The sequence below is a fragment of the Schistocerca serialis genome, chromosome 1 (assembly GCF_023864345.2).
Source record: "Schistocerca serialis cubense isolate TAMUIC-IGC-003099 chromosome 1, iqSchSeri2.2, whole genome shotgun sequence".
In the NCBI taxonomy this organism is placed as follows: domain Eukaryota; kingdom Metazoa; phylum Arthropoda; class Insecta; order Orthoptera; family Acrididae; genus Schistocerca; species Schistocerca serialis.
The window spans coordinates 8,023,900-8,042,579 of record NC_064638.1 but is presented as its reverse complement, the minus strand read 5'-3'; positions in this window follow the sequence as shown (position 1 = coordinate 8,042,579).

Below are 18,680 nucleotides of genomic sequence, written 5' to 3'. Positions count from 1 at the left end.
CCTGTGACTCTAGATTTTTGAATCCGACGCACAAATGATAGTTAATTGTAACGTTCAGCGCCTCCTAATGACGATGGAACACTCAAATTGCGTCAAAAGTCAATACATCGATCTCCAGCCGACTTGTCTACAAGGGGATATTGCTGCCTCGGGCTCCATGTGGTCCGTCTCCTGTGAGTCTAGATTTTCGAATCCGACGCGAAACTGATAGTTAATTGTAACGTTCAGGGCCTCCTAATGACGAAGGAAAACTCAAATTGGGTCGAGATTCAATACATAGGCATTCAGCCAACTTGTCTCCAAGAGTCTATTGCTGCCCCGGGCACTTAATGGTCCTTCCCCAGTGAGTATAGATTTTCGAATCCGACGAAAAACTGATAGTTAATTGTAACATTCAGGGCCTCCTATTGACGATGGAATACTCAAATTGCGTCGCGATCCAATACATCGTCCTCCAGCCGACGTGTCTCCTAGGGTCTAATACTGCCTCGGGCACCTTATGATCGTTCTCCTGTGAGTCTATATTTTCGAACCCGACACAAAACTGATAGTTAATTATAACGTTCAGGGCCACTTAATGACGATTGAACACTCAAATTGCGTCGCGATTCAATACATCGGCCTCCAGCCGACTTGTCTCCTAGGGGATATTGCTGTCTCGGGCACCATATGATCCTTCTCCTGTGAGTCTAGATTTTCGAACCCGACGCAAACCTGATAGTTAATTGTAACGTTCAGGGCCTCCTAATGACGATGGAACACTCAAATTGCGTCGAGGTTCAATACATCGGCCTCCAGCCGACTTGTCTCCAAGGGTTTGTTGCTTCATCTGGCACCTTATGGTCGTCCTCCTGTGGGTCTAGATTTCGAATCCGACGCATAACTGATAGTTAATTGTAACCTTCAGCGCCTCCGAATGACGATGGAACACTCACATTGCGTCGAGATTCAATACATCGTCCTCCAGCCGACTTGTGTCCAAGGGGATATTGCTGCCTCGGGCACCATATGGTCCTTCTCCTGTGAGTCTAGATTTTCGAATCCGACGCAAAACTGATCGTTAATTGTAACGTTCAGGGCCTCCTCATGACGATGGAACACCCAAATTGCGTCACGATCCAATACATCGTCCACCAGCCGACTTGACTCCAAGGATCTATTGCTGCCTCGGGCACCTTATGGTCGTTCTCCTGTGAGTCTAGATTTTCGAATCCGACGCATAACTGATAGTTAATTGCAACGGTCAGCGCCTCATAATGACGATGGAACACTTAAATTGCGGCGAGATTCAATACAATGTGCTCCAGCCGACTTGTCTCCAAGGGGATATTGCTGTCTCGGGCACCATATGAACCTTCTCCTGTGAGTCTAGATTTTCGAATCCGACGCGAAACTGATTGTTAATTGTTACGTTCAGGGCTTCCTAATGACTATGGAACACTCTAATTGCGTCGAGATTCAAAACATCGTCCTTCAGCCGACTTGTCTCCAGGGGTCTATTGCTGCCTCGGGCACCTTATGGTCGTCCTCCTGTGACTCTAGATTTTCGAATCCGACGCAAAACAGATAGTTAATTGTAACGTTCAGGGCCTCCTAATGACGAAGGAACACTCAATTTGCGTTGAGAGTCACTACATCGACCTCCAGCCGACTTGTCTCCAAGGGAATATCGCTGCCTCGGGCACCACATGGTCCGTCTCCGGTGATTCTACGTTTTCGAATCCGACGCAAAACTGAAAGTTAATTGTAACGTTCAGGGCCTCCTAATAACGATGGAACACTCAAATTGCGTCGAGATTCAATACTACGTCCTTCAGCCGACTTGTCTCCAGGGGTCTATTGCTGCCTCGGGCACCTTATTTTCGTTCTCCTGTGAGTCTAGATTTTCTAATCCGACGAAAAACTGATTGTTAATTGTAACGATCAGGGCCACCTAATGACGATGGAACACTCAAATTGCGTCGAGAATCAATACCTCGTCATTCAGCCGATTTGTCTCCAAGGGTCTCTTGCTGCCTCGGGCACCTTATGGTCTTTCCCCTGTGAGTCTAGATTTTTTAATCCGACGCGAAAGTGATTGTTCATTGTAACGTTCCGGGCTTCCTAATGACGATGGAACACTCAAATTGCGTCGAGATTCAATACATCGTGGTTCTGCCGACTTGTCTCCAAGGGTCTATTGCTGCCTCGGGCAGCTTATGGTCGTTCTCCTGTGAGTCTAGATTTTCGAATCCGACGCGAAACTGATAGTTAATTGTAACGTTCAGAGCCTCCTAATGACGATGGATCACTCAAATTGCGTCGAGATTCAATACATTCTCCTTCAACCGACTTGTCTCCAAGGGTCTATTGCTGCCTCGGGTTCTTTATGGTCGCTCTCCTGTGAGTCTAGATTTTCGAATCCGACGCGAAACTGATTGTTAATTGTTACGTTCAGGGCTTCCTAATGACGATGGAACACTCAAATTGCGTCGAGATTAAATACATCGTCCTTCAGCCGTCTTGTCTGTAAGAGTCTATTGCTGCCTCGGGCACCTTATGGTCGTTCCCCTGTGAGTCTAGATTTTAGAATCCGACGATAAACTGATAGTTAATTGTTTAGTTCGGCGCCTCCTAATGACGATGGAACACTCAAATTGCGTTGAGAGTCACGACATCGTCCTCCAGCAGACTTGTCCCCAAGGGGATATCGCTGCTTCGGGCACCACATGGTCCGTCTCCGGTGAATCTACGTTTTCGAATCCGACACATAACTGAAATTTAATTGTAACGTTCAGGGCCTCCTAATGACGATGGAACACTCAAATTGCGTCGAGATTCAATACATCGTCCTTCAGCCGACTTGTCCCCAAAAGGATATTGCTGCCTCGGGCACCTTATGGTCCGTCTCCTGTGAGTCTAGATTTTCGAATCCGACGCAAAAACGATAGTTAATTGTAACGTTCAGCGCCTCCTAATGACGATGGAACACTCAAATTGCGTCGAGATTCAATACATAGGCATTCAGCCAACTTGTCTCCAAGAGTCTATTGCTGCCGCTGGCACTTAATGGTCCGTCTCCAGTGAGTATAGATTTTCGAATCCGACGAAAAACTGATAGTTAATTGTAACATTCAGGGCCTCCTATTGACGATGGAATACTCAAATTGCGTCGCGATCCAATACATCGTCCTCCAGCCGACGTGTCTCCAAGGGTCTAATACTGCCTCGGGCACCTTATGATCGTTCTCCTGTGAGTCTATATTTTCGAACCCGACACAAAACTGATAGTTAATTATAACGTTCAGGGCCACTTAATGACGATTGAACACTCAAATTGCGTCGCGATTCAATACATCGGCCTCCAGCCGACTTGTCTCCTAGGGGATATTGCTGTCTCGGGCACCATATGATCCTTCTCCTGTGAGTCTAGATTTTCGAACCCGACGCAAACCTGATAGTTAATTGTAACGTTCAGGGCCTCCTAATGACGATGGAACACTCATATTTGCGTCGAGGTTCAATACATCGGCCTCCAGCCGACTTGTCTCCAAGGGTTTGTTGCTTCATCTGGCACCTTATGGTCGTCCTCCTGTGGGTCTAGATTTCGAATCCGACGCATAACTGATAGTTAATTGTAACCTTCAGCGCCTCCGAATGACGATGGAACACTCACATTGCGTCGAGATTCAATACATCGTCCTCCAGCCGACTTGTGTCCAAGGGGATATTGCTGCCTCGGGCGCCATATGGTCCTTCTCCTGTGAGTCTAGATTTTCGAATCCGACGCAAAACTGATCGTTAATTGTAACGTTCAGGGCCTCCTAATGACGATGGAACACCCAAATTGCGTCACGATCCAATACATCGTCCACCAGCCGACTTGACTCCAAGGATCTATTGCTGCCTCGGGCACCTTATGGTCGTTCTCCTGTGAGTCTAGATTTTCGAATCCGACGCATAACTGATAGTTAATTGCAACGGTCAGCGCCTCATAATGACGATGGAACACTTAAATTGCGTCGAGATTCAATACAATGTGCTCCAGCCGACTTGTCTCCAAGGGGATATTGCTGTCTCGGGCACCATATGAACCTTCTCCTGTGAGTCTAGATTTTCGAATCCGACGCGAAACTGATTGTTAATTGTTACGTTCAGGGCTTCCTAATGACTATGGAACACTCAAATTGCGTCGAGATTCAAAACATCGTCCTTCAGCCGACTTGTCTCCAGGGGTCTATTGCTGCCTCGGGCACCTTATGGTCGTCCTCCTGTGACTCTAAATTTTCGAATCCGACGCAAAACAGATAGTTAATTGTAACGTTCAGGGCCTCCTAATGACGAAGGAACACTCAAATTGCGTTGAGAGTCACTACATCGACCTCCAGCCGACTTGTCTGCAAGGGAATATCGCTGCCTCGGGCACCACATGGTCCGTCTCCGGTGATTCTACGTTTTCGAATCCGACGCAAAACTGAAAGTTAATTGTAACGTTCAGGGCCTCCTAATAACGATGGAACACTCAAATTGCGTCGAGATTCAATACTACGTCCTTCAGCCGACTTGTCTCCAGGGGTCTATTGCTGCCTCGGGCACCTTATTTTCGTTCTCCTGTGAGTCTAGATTTTCTAATCCGACGAAAAACTGATTGTTAATTGTAACGATCAGGGCCACCTAATGACGATGGAACACTCAAATTGCGTCGAGATTCAATACCTCGTCATTCAGCCGATTTGTCTCCAAGGGTCTCTTGCTGCCTCGGGCACCTTATGGTCTTTCCCCTGTGAGTCTAGATTTTTTAATCCGACGCGAAAGTGATTGTTAATTGTAACGTTCCGGGCTTCCTAATGACGATGGAACACTCAAATTGCGTCGAGATTCAATACATCAGTAGTAGGTGGGTCACTTCGGACCACCCCCTCATCTTAAGGTTAAAATCAACCATAAAATAATTACAAAATTATGGTCCAGTCTAACCATAAAATACCTCGCCCTACTTCGGACCACCCCCTCATCTTAAGGTTAAAATCAACCATAAAATAAAATTCAAATTATGGCCCAATCTAACCCTAAACAATATTTCCACTATTTTCATTTACTACCTCATTTATGACTGGTTGGCACCTTAATTTTTATAACTTAATTTATGGCTCCTATTAACCATAAATTAAACACCTATTTACCCCTGTTCTAGGGTTAAGTTCAACCCTAATTTATGTGGGATTTTAATTCTAATAAGAAGGTCCCACTCCACCATTAAATAGACCTCTATCTATGGTTACTTTTATCCATTATTTTATTACTTACTTTAAGCTCCCACCCCACCATAAACCTTTTACTTAATTATACCCTACTATTCTATGGTTACTTTTATCCATTATTTTATTACTTCCTTTAAGCTTCCGCCCGACCATAAATATTTTCTAAAATTAATTAATTAATATTAAGGTTCTACCCACCATAAATATTTTCCTGAATTATTAATTTCGTTATGGAGCGATTTAACCTTACTTGCTATTTCTTTTTAAGTGGTACCTTTTGACCTTTATTTTATCAGTTATTTACCGATTTTTCCTCCTCCTCCGTTCTTTTACTCAATTTACGGTCCAATCTAACCTTAAACAATTATTCCACTTATCACACCTATCTACCTAAATTTATTTTCTTTTCTGTCTTACCTTAACTTTATACTACTTAATATCCCCAAGGAAACGTTTCAATAATGCCACCGTTCTCAGGCTTAATCATTCTTTTATCATATTCGAATTTGAAATCTTTGCTAACATTCTTATTGACTAGAGTTTTGGATTTCGAATCCCTGGTAATCATTTTGTAGTTTAATCTAACCTTATCTATCTCTTTATCTACAATATTTTTCATAGTTTTGGTATTCAATGCTTTAGAGTTCTCGTAGTTTAATGTAAAACCTTTCACCTTCATTATCTCCTTTCCCTTACTTGTCAAGTAACCGTAGCTCTTAGGTCCTGTAGAGATCCAATCTGTTATGTAATCATCCTTTCCCAGTTCATCAGTCCATTCCCCTAGCATACAACCGGTTTTTACGGTATTCTTACCATCATCTAGGTAAACCACACTATCCGTATCGTAATAGACCACATTCGACCCTAACTGGTCTAACATATCGTAAAGTCTAAGTCTTGCATTTGAAGTAGTGAATGCGGCTATAAACACGTTAGTAGATAAACTATCCTCAACAAATTGGTCTTTGTATTTATAGGTAACTTGTACTATACCATCATTAATAAAAATCATATTACTTATATCTAACCTATCATCCAGTAGTAGGGTATACCACCTCTTCACATCTACTATGTATTCAGTCTGGGTTAAGTTTTGTCTTTGTCCGAATTTACCCCACAATGAGTTTAAGCAAATCTTAGAAACAGCACGCTTACCAGGGTTTGGAACCACCTCTTCAGGATTTAGGTCTATATCAAGATATTTCTTAACTGCTGCAGTGTACTCTTCAATAGTATCAAAGTCATCTTTCCACCCACTCGTTTCTAGTTTTATTTTCATAAAGTCCTTCACATACCCTTTAAATAGATCATTACTCTTTTCTTTAAAGTGCCAAACCTCGTATACTTCTACCACCACGTAACCCTTTTCGATAGCTTTGTTAACTTCATCAGTGGTCCACGTTCCAGTAATTACCCTTTCGTCGTCAGAGTGCTGACAAGTACCACATTTTTCCTCAAAACATTTGGAGCACAATGTAAATATCAGCTTATCCTTCTTTACTGGTAACACAGGGTGGTAAAGCTTACGTGGTGGTAATACTTTGCACTTAATCAGACCGTACCAATCTTTGTTGTATGCTTTCGGCTTGAATATTTTTTTAGGGTGGCCGACTGGGTAGTAATCAAAATACTGAACAGTAGGATAGAGACTGCACACATCTATGTATCTAAGCTTTTTATTCTGGACTTTAAGCTTGCTTGCATTAGTCCTTCCTCCATAGAAAGCATCTCTAGGGTTCAGTGGCTCTACGACTGATTTAGTCTTCTTTTTGTATTCTTTGCTTTTAATCCACTTACATTCCCACATTTCAACTAAATTGTATCCAGCATCTCTAATCTGAACACTTCTACGTCTTGTTTTCTCAAACAAATCACCCATAGTCTCATTGTTGACATTGTTAATAGTCTCTTCTTGATAACAATCGGGACAACCGTGCCAAAAACAGCCATGGTACTGGCACACAGTATTAGTCTCTTTGTTGAACCCATCAACTTTAGCACCACATACCACCACTTCACCTCCATTTAAAGCGTGTTGTACCCCTCTGAAGGTTTTTAACCAGGTTATAGAAGCTTCACTATACATTTCTTTCTTATCAGTCTTAATAACAGCCATAGTATTTTCTTGGAGATACTTAGACCTGTATATACCCATGCATACACTCGCGATCGTAATGTACCGGAATGGGTCAATGTTAGCAATATCTAAAAATTGTTTTCTAAGCTCTAGGCATCCTCTACGCAGAACATCTACATCAGAGTTAAAATAGTCCATAAATTCTTTTTGAAAGTCAAACACGTAGTTCTCTTTAACCTTCTCATTGTACCACTCAAGGAACTCTTTTCTAGCTTTAGTCTTCATTGCGTCAACACCATAGTATTTAGTAGGTGGAATTGGACCTACGTAATTGTGATTCTCTTTTGTATTGAAAAAATGTGGGAAATAGCCCTTCTTAAGTTCTTTTAGACCAAATGTTTTGGGGAAATCGCTCAAAGGAGAAGCTACAAAATTGTGGCTGTCGATAACTTTAATTAGACCATTAACCTCTAGCATCATTAACTTTGTACCATTGTATATAGTATATGGTTTCAACGTATTCTCAACACAATATTTTAAGATGAATTGTGAGTCATAACTTTTAGCATTGTGTGCAATGGCGGTGTAGCCTTTGTGATACTTTGATATCAACCATTTACAAAATTCTTCATTGTTGTTGAAGTACTCTTTGGTCCCGTCGATGTAATGTGCTACAATGAGGTTTGGTATGTGTACCCCGGTCTCTTGTTCAGCTTCATAATCGAACCATATATATTTTTCTGTGTAAGTACATCCGTTTTCACGTGTAATAATATCAATTAAAATATTGTTGATTAGTGCCTTATATCTTTCTTCCGAAATTTCACCAGCTAAGAATCGTTTCTGGAGGTCTTTAATATTTGGTTTCTTGAACAATTCTAGCCTATTTGCATCCATAAAAGACCGTAAAAACATACTTTGATCGTTAGCATTACAAATACACAAACCTTCACACTTCCCACCCTTCTGTTGTTTGTGCTGGATGTAGCATTGGTGTTCACCAATCTTAAAAGGTTCCATACAATTATAACAAAAGGAATATCCACACTTGTGCCTGTATATTTTTGCACATTTACTATTACATGTTAGACACTTGAGTTTTATTGAACAGTTTACTTCCTTTGCACATTTCTCACATTCAGTGAGCACGGTTTCGCGCAAGTTGTAGTAATACTTGTTTTCATATTTCTTTTTGCACTCGCTTTTACATTCTGTGCACATCAAAACAACTTTGTATTTCACAGGCGTTTCACATTTACTACAATTAGCAAAGCAACCAATATCTTGTTTATTTACCCTTAAGCATATTTTGTTGCAGTCTTTGCACTTGTATGCTACTTTGCATACTTCACTATGATTATCCAGACAATCCTGGTTATAACAATACCTATTGCACTTTGTACAGTAAACTTTAGCTTTATCTTCGATCGAGTGTGCTGGTTTCTTGCACAGAATACACACATTCCCCTTCCTCTTACACTTATGCTTATCCTTGTTGTTGTAAGGTGTATCGCACCTGTCGCAGTAATATACACTGCCTAAGAAAGCTTTCATACTGTTTATGACGTCAAAGTGGTTTCCGTTTTTGTATAAATAAATTTTGGTATCTCTTTCTTCACCTGCGTAAATAATTGAGTTGAAGTTTTCAGCACAGACAACCTTTATTTGAACTTGTAATAATTTTTCCACGTTCTTTATATCTTCTAAAGTAAAGCCTTCTTCGTTGTAAGTACCAAGTTGTGTGCACAACTCTTCAGTTAGTTCCGTTTGAATTTTCCTTCCTTGTCTTAAGTGTTTGATGTTTAAGTCAGTGAGCGGCCTATCTAAAATTTTGTTAGTATTGTAGGTCATGGCTGTCACTATGGCCCGTGGACAGCACAAGTTATCTTTATTTTTTATTTGGGTTATGCATTTCTTTGTGTGAACATCTTCTGACAAATTGACAATTTTTGATCTACCCTGTCCTCTAGGTATATTCAGAATCCGAATATTGAACCTGGTTTGTGTGATATTTAAGTTCTCGTTAGAAGATAGAATTCTACCAACGTGATTCATGAAGGACCTTGCTTTGATATCTGATTGAACAACTGTTGAGATGGGATGATGGAAATTTGGGTTGTTTGCTACTATAGTTAACCTGTCTCCTTTTTTGTAGTTACCCTTCTCTTTGGCCAGTTTAATCATTGCGTTGATGGCGTTTTCAACTTCCATAATCTTTTCAATCTTTATAGTGTAATCTACTTCTGTGCCATTAAAATACTTAATGAAACGTGAGTTAGTTTCTGTGATGGTGTATGGTGGTTTCCGTTCTTCCTTTGCAGGAGTTATTATGTCTTCGTGAAAGCTTAACTCTTGAGCTACCTTATTTCTAAAAATGTTGTCCTGCGTCTTTAAAATAGATTCAATTATTTCCGATTTCTTCATCCTTACAGTCGTCTTAATGTTATTATTTCTTCCGATCTCTCGTAACTCAGGTACCCTTAGCTTTTCCAAATCCTGTCTTTTGTACAAGATATCCTTGGTCTTATTTATAGCACTAGCGAGTTGTGATTTAGTCCATTTGGAGAAGCCTGTGAGATTGTAATCTTTAGCTATAGACCTTAGATCCTGAAGAGTCACCTTATCTTTCCGTTTACCCGCCACCTCTTCGTTGTTTGGATCGTTTGTTTGGTGGGTTTTTGATTTCAAATGCCTGGACCAATTTTTATAACTTACGTCCAAGTCACACTTGTTGCAGTGTTTAGCTGCATAATTATAATTAATTTCTTCTGACATATTCTTTATTTACTGATTTATTTATTTTAAAAAATCATTTTTTTTAAGTGAGAAAAAATCTTCCCAGTGAGTTGCACACACACGGCAATAAGTCAATTATTTCTTGTTAGTCTTCTCCCATTCTGTAATCAATGCATTAATTTCAGATCCATTTCCGTATTTTAGGTACCTTTGTATCTTTTTCTTAATTTCTTTTGTTGTGCCTCTCTCTTTCATAGCTTTATCGTGACATGGTCTATTCTGATGAGACATTATATCTTTAGAACTTAGGACCCTACCACATTCACATTCTACATATCCTTTTTTATCTCTTTCCATTTATTTACTGGTTAAAAATCCAAATTCTTTCTTTGCTTCCTCGTGTGCTATTCTTCTTAATCTATTTTTAAACTGAAACACTCAGTTAATAAATGAACAGCCAACAACATCAACTTCTACTAAAACTCAATAGTTCCAATAAGCAAACATCGTTTTCTCGTTTGCGAGATCTCGAAATAGATTATGAATATCTTATTACAGACGTAGAGTTCAAGACAATGAAATATGTTAGCGGATACGTTTTAGAACTTGATGCTCAATTTAAAGTTATTTTGCCTGAAAGGTACAACAAAATCCTAAGTTGGGAAGACTCTAGGTCTATTATAGGTTTGAAGTTGATTTATAGAGGTATGTCAGATGACCTAAAACCGAGACACATCATAGAATTTATATAATTTTTAATGCCCAATGGGGTATTAAAAACTTTCATTTACTATTCCATGCTTTGCATCATAGATCAAATTCTTTTTGGTGTACATCACAATATAAGCTGTAGTGTTTTCTGGTATATTAGTATTGAAAGTTGCACAGAGCTTCATACTGGTTTTGTTTGTCGCTACAACATTTCTCCTTCTGCTCATATTAATGACATAAATGGGATAAGAATTAATGAAGGCGTAAGGACTGATTTTTGAATCAGATTTTAACTCGGTTATCCGCTTAAAATCTAAGAATGCGTTGTATGCCTTAAAGTAAGTTGAAGGAGGATTAATGTTCCACACCTCTTCAGGAAATATCTCGTTTCTACCATTCTTTAGATAAATATTTTGTAGATTAACGTGATCGTACTGAGATGAATCTCTTTCTTGGTTACCTTTACGGTTAGTCTGGAATACAACAAAAATAAAGTAAGGCATATCAAATTCTAAGGATGTGTAGTAATTTGTAATGTCAATATCAAAGTTCCTCCTTCCACTGATACCTGCAATCTCCTGAGTCTGTAGTTCAAAGAATGAAATGGGCATTTTAGGTTCTTTAAATATTTTATCTCTTAGTTCAAGCTCATACGTTGGCTCATATTTAACTACCGGCATTCTTATTTCCATACTCGTAATTGTTACTTTTCCCTCTTCTGGACGAGTTCCATCAATATCAACACCAGCAGCATTTTTTGAAAACCATCTCTCCAATGCATCACCAGCACTTGCACTCAAAGTAAAAGATACAGTAAGATCACCCTCCCACATAATATCTTTGAAGTCTTTAAAGTAACCTCCAAACATTTTTAGTGGGTACAAGAGTTCATTTGATTTAGACCTTAACTTACCGTTGTTTACAAAATTTCCTTCATGCATAACATCATCCATAATTGAAGACGTAAGGTGATACAAAACCGTTGAAGAAATACCTGGATGTTCAATTCTAGAGATAATGGCTCCTTTCTTTTTTATAGTGATTGTTGAAAACAACTGTGACACAAAATTGTCAATCAGCTTTACGTTAGATTTTCCATCGTAGCTAGTGTAATCAGACCCATTAACGTGAGTTACATTAAAATTCATGTAAAGAAAAGCATTCTTACTATCAATCCAACCATCACCAACTTTGATGTCTATTTCAACATCTTTGTTTGGTACGTTAAGATTAAATTTCGTCTTCTCGTTTACGGGAAAAGACTGGTACTGGTAACTTTCTATCTTGTTCATTTATTAGCTGCAATTTTTTATTGCATTTCTAAAATCACCGTGACATCGGCTCCTCCAAAATCAATCAAATTATTGTCTTCATCAGTTACAGTTACTAGCAAGTCCTGAATTTTATCGTGAAGGGGAACAAACGAGTGGTTCTGTGGTTCATAAATAATAGGGCCACCAAACTCAACACCGATTTTAAAAGAAGCTATAATATTAGTTTCTCTGTGGTAGTGTTCACCACCCTTAACTAACATACCATCTGCCAAGTTGAAATGAACATTAATCGTTTCGAAAGGTATAATTTTAGGAATACCAGTAGCAATAGTCTTTGTATTTGGTTCAATGACTTGTTTATTAAACCCCAGCACACTTCCTATGCTTTCTTCTCTGTCCATAAATAGCTTCACTTCACTTTCTATAACAACTCTGTTTAAAACCTTGTCTGCTTTAATACTTATTTCAGTATTTTTGGTATGAATGTATTTTTCTAAACTTTGTATACTGTACTGTCCAGAAGGAATATTTAATGTATTAACCACACCATCTTTCTCATAGTACAGCTTATTATTCTTTGTGGTTACATTTGGGGTCAAGAACGTCGTGTAAAATCCTTTTAAGGCCACACCTTTAAAGTGGTCTCTAATCGGAACTGTCAATCTCTTTTCTAGTACAGAGGACCTACCACTCAACTTAAGTAATCTGGTCATTTATTAAATAAAGAATAAAGAAAGGAAAAATGAAGACAGACTGGGAACCTAAAGTTAGAATACCAGAAAGGAAAAGAAAATTGAAGCATGGGAAGCTTTTACCGAATTCGATACGTTGTGGAGTTATCGGTCCAAGCGGATGTGGTAAAACAACACTAATGATTGACAATTACCTTCTTGCACCAGGGTGGTTGAACTGGGACAAAGTAAATCATGTATACATATATTCAAAAAGTCTAGATCAATCAAAGTATCAAGAACTAATGAAAATGTGTGACAAACTAGAAGAAAAAACAAATATAAAAATAGCCTCATTCATTGACAACAATGAAGATATCATACCTTTAGATGAATGTACGGAAAATTCTGTTGTGATATTTGATGATTTTATTTTGGAGAACCAAGATATAGTTAGGGAATATTTCACCAGAGGAAGGCACAAAGGAGTAGACTGTTTTTACTTAGCACAAACATACACCAAGATACCGAAACAACTGGTTCGCGATAATCTGAACTTCCTGAACGTGTTTAGACAAGACAATAGGAATCTAAATCATATCTTTAACGAATTTGTTGGCGGTGATATGAGATACGAAGAATTCAAAACCATGTGTAGTAATTGTTGGAATGAAGACGATTTTGGTTTCATAACACTAGACTTAACACGTAAATCTAGTGATGGCAAGTACAGAAATAAGATCAAAACATTCTTAAACTGATGAACGCTTAACGTCTGACGCTTAACGCCCAACGCTTAACGCCCAACGCTTAACGCCCAACGCTTAACGCCCAACGCTTAACGTCCAACGCTTAACGTCCAACGCTTAACGTCCAACGCTTAACGTCTAACGCCTACCGTCTAACGCCTACCGTCTAACGCTTAACGTCCAACGCTTAACGTCCAATGCTTAACGTCTAACGCCTACGTTTACTATAAAAAATCACATATAATAAAGATGTTTGCAAAATATAATCCTGATGCTATAAAGAATGCGCGGAAGAACAGAAAAAAGTTTGAAGAACTCAGGGAAGGTTTTAAATCGTGGAAGAAGCAACCAATAACAGAGTATGAAAAGTATAAAAAAGAAGACCAGCCTGTTATCGATGCAATTAAAGAGGTTAAGGGAGAATTGAAGGGTTTAGGTGATAATGTAATAAAAGCAATAGAACTAAACAGAGAAGTAGAAAAGCAGCTGGTTCCATATAAAAAAACAGATTTCGAAGACATGTTTCCTATTCCCTCAACACCTGACGAAACATCATTTGAAAAGAGTATATTTAAAGACAAAGATGACAGTGATATCTCTCCAAATACAAAACAAAGATTAGAATCAACCTTAGCAGATATTGAAGCGAACGAAAGAGAAAAGATGATTAGGAAGGGTGAATTATCAACTAGTACACCAAAGGCTGCTATAACCAATTATAAAACAACATATTTAGGCCCTGTAGTATCCAAGTACTTAGGAGGTCTGCATGATAAGGTGTTTGGTTTAAGATTTGATAACGGTAAGCATTATATTGGTGATTCAGAAGTTAATTTTCAGAATGATGACATTATAATCAAGGATAAACGAATTAAAGCTACTGAAGGGTTAATGAATCTTCTAACACAGAAAGATGTAGGAGATACAATACCACTTGATGACCATGACAATTATGCAGATATATTAAAATTAACAAATGCTATATATCAGAACAACGATCCCACGAAAGGACCAAAATCAAGCATTAGTGAAAAATACAACAAATTAATTAAACCAATATACAACTCAATAAAGAAGAAACGTGGTAACTCTCAGACTGGAATGGGGTTTGTTAAGAAATACAGCGACAGACCGATTGAATACATCTGGATGGATGACGTCCGGGACCTAATTGATAGACTTATGGTTATCCACGGGGAAGAAAATGCTGGGAACACCAACTACCACAATGAAAAAGTTGCAATAACTAAAATGCTCAGTAATAAGTTTAATGACTTTATTATCGATAATCCAAAAGGGATACCTTACCTAATTAGATTTCTAAACAACCTCCCTCACACCTTCTGGAAGTCAGAAAGAGGTGGGAAAGGTTTAGTGAACACGCTAATTAATAATCTCCCGGTTGAATTGCACCTTCCTGGATACAACTACTGCGGCCCTGGCACCAAATTAGAAGAAAGATTAGCTAGAGGAGATGCAGGAATCAATCCTTTAGACGAAGCTTGTAAACAACATGACATTGCTTACAGGGATCATAAGGATTTGGAGAATAGACACGTAGCTGACAAAGAACTACAAAAAGCTGCAAAGGAAAGGATGTTCAGTAAAGATGCTTCACTTGGAGAGAGATTAGCTTCAACAGCAGTTGCTGGAATAATGTTTGGGAAAAGAAAACTGGGGCTAGGCTTAGATGATAATGGCTGGGCATTGTGAAGAAGTGTAATTTTAATGCAGCAATTGCATTAAAATTTTTGAATTAATAAATGAAAGGATTTAGTATTGATTACAGTGTTCCCTCCAGTGGGAATCCAAGAGCAAAATCTATTAAAATAAAACTGTCCAATGACGATCTGAAAAGTCATGGGTTTCTTGATGCTTACCTTACACCTACTCAAATGAAACAGAAAGAAAGTAAACTTAAAAAAGGCGGAAGTCTACTTTTGACAATTGCTATACCCGTTTTGAAAAAAATGTATCATCACCTGCTCAATAAGAAAAAGGGGTCTGGGTTGAGTGAACACGAAGGTGGGTTCCTACCGTTGATACTTGCTGCGTTGGGGGCGATCGGTTCTTTAGCAGGTGGTGCTGCGGCCATTACAAGTGCCGTTCATAAAAAACAGAAGGAGGATGCAGAATTGGCTGAACAGAAGAGACACAATCTAGCAATGGAAAAGAAGGGATCTGGAATGAAAAAAAAAAGTTCAAAAAAATTATCACAGACTACCCTCATGCTTTAAGCAACTTTGACATAGCTAAATTAGCAAAAGATTTGAAAATTGAATCTTTCAGAGGTGTTTACATGATTGATGAGTTACCTAATAAACCATTAAAGTACGAATCAGGAATTGTTAATTTAGATTCGTCTAAGCATATCGGTTCACACTGGATCTGTTACTTCAAAAAAAGCGACGAAAAATTTGTTTTTGATTCATTTGGAGGAAATGTACCTAACGAACTGGTTCGCTACCTAGGTTCAAAGAACATATTCTACAACTCAGAAAGAATACAGTATTATGACGAGTATATTTGTGGTCACCTGTGTATTCTGGTACTGAAGCTATTTACACATCACTGGAATTTTAACGAAATTTTGAATGTAATAAATGGACGTTTTTGGGAATAAACTAGCTGTAGCTACTGATGTAACGTTTCAAATGACGAAAGAAGAGTTAGATAAGATAAAAAATGTCGAAAAGAGCTTTACCAAGTTTCAAAAATATTTCACAGATGTGTTGAAGAAATCAAAGCGCTATATTAATTTTCTAGGTAGAAGATTAGTCAACGTCGATGATCCTGTTGATGATATGGATGTAGTTAACAAGAGGTTTCTGCAAACAAATCTTGTAGAGAGTAGTGCACAATACACTGGACTTTTAACACAGTTCAGTAATTATTACAGCAAGAAAGAGATTGAGAAAGTTCTTTCAGATTATTTTACTAAGGCTGATTTGAAGCCGTATATTGAGGGGTCTGAGAGTAGATTATGTGATAAACAAACAGTTGAATTCACATTTGTGACAGGCGACGAACAAAAAATGCACACCTTTGAATACACCTTTCAGTTAAGAAGAGTCGTTGCAATTGGTGAAAACGTTAATGGACGTCTGTCAACTAAGGACTTTGATATGGCAGTAAGTGTATATGACAAAATACATCTAATTGGTAGTGGAAACCATTCAATAACAATAAATGAAGGAAATTTTCTCACTGTAAGACTCAAAGATACTGTTAAAACTGTACCTGTTAACGTGAAATTTCTAATTTATGGTGAACTGATACCAGTTGTCGAGGATATTGAGAATTAATTTGAGTGGTGTTAATATTATTTTTTAACGATCGATTGGATCTTTAAAAAGTGTGTACCGATAAGAAACATTTTAAATTATTTAAAATATGATTTTTTAAATAATAAATGAACGACTATCATATTTGGTGTTTAAAGTGTAAAACGTTTACTAACACACTTCATCCACACAGAGTGGTGACTAAAAACGGTCGTCACAGGATTGAAGGTATTTGTGGTGAGTGTAAAAGCAGGAAAAGTAGATTTGTAAAAAAAAAGATGTAGAAAATGTAGGAGGTAACGTTCCTAAGGAACAACCATCTGTTCGTGAAGGTATTGTAAACGAACTACACGCCCCAATGAGAAAAAATTTTCCGAGAAGAAGGGTTGTAACTAAAGGTATGGATGATTTGTGGCAAGCTGACTTGGTTGAAATGGATTCTGGAAAGCTTAAAGGAATATCTAAAATCAATAAAGGATACAAGTATCTATTAACAGTTATTGATGTGTTTTCAAAGTTTGGTTGGGCAGTTCCTGTTAAAGACAAATCGGGTAAGAATGTTGCTGAGGCCTTCAAATTAATTTTAAAACTGAGGAAGCCACAAAACTTACAAACAGATAATGGCAAAGAATTTTACAATAAAGACTTTAAAGAGTTGGTGAAAAGGTGTGGTATCAATCATTATTCCACTTTTACAGAAATGAAAGCCGCTGTAGTAGAGAGATTTAACAGAACTTTGAAAGAAAAGATGTGGAAACAATTCGACCTTCAAGGAAATTATAAGTGGGTTGAGTTAGTACCAAAGTTAATTAATGATTACAATAATACAACACACAGAACCATAAAAATGAAACCCAAGGATGTTAATAAAGCCTACAAAAAACAGTTGCTTAAGGATGTGGAATACACTGTTGTAAAGCCGAAATATAAAGTGGGTGACAAAGTAAGAATCAGTAAACTGAAAGGTTTGTTTGAGAAAGGGTATACAGCCAACTGGTCGACAGAATTATTTATAATTGATGATGTAATATATTCAGATCCGATTACATACAAATTGAAGGCATTAGATGGCGAAGAAATTAAAGGAAGCTTTTACGAATATGAGATTCAGAAAACTGATTATCCAGATATGTATCTCGTTGAAAAGATTTTGAAAAGGAAAGGAGATAAAGTTTATGTCAAATGGTTAGGATTTGATAGCTCGCATAATACTTGGTTAAATAAAGATAACGTTGTATAGATTTTTACTTTTAATGGTTTAATGTACCATTAAAAATACAATATTTGAATAGATACTAAAGTTGAGCTATCAGCTTTTCAAATTCTTGTTCGAGTTGTGATATGCTTTCGCCTATTTTGCAGAGATCACGATTGTCTTCCACTAATTCCATAACTGTCAGCTGTAGGTACTGAAGCCTTCTTAGATATTCAAAAACGATTCCTTTTACACCTTCAGGCACCTTATTTAAATCAAAAGGAAGTACTGTTGGTTTGTCGATGCCTGTCATTATCCTCGTCATGCTACAAGGAGGTACTAGTTGATTACTCATTATTATTTATTTACTTTATATTCATTCAAAAAATGATTTACTCGTTTTTTCTTCTTCTGTCCCATACTCGTAGTTTGTACGATTTTGAATCACTAAAAATTTCTCATAATCTAAGTTAAAAATTGTTTAAAACAGCAAAACCTCGGCGCCGAGGAACCCTGTAGGGTCTTTTCATCTATCAACATAGTAGCTGTCGTCGTCGATCTTCTGCCCCACAGGGTTTTTCTTCTTCTATTTCCACGTCTCGTCCCATGCATCTTTGGCTGATGAGGGAGAGCGGATCTGTGCGGACGTCTCAAGACGTCACTCAAAATTCCATGACGAATAGTGTACTCAGTTTATTTATTACAGAGGCTGGCCAGACCCCTGACCGAACGCGCTGAGCTAC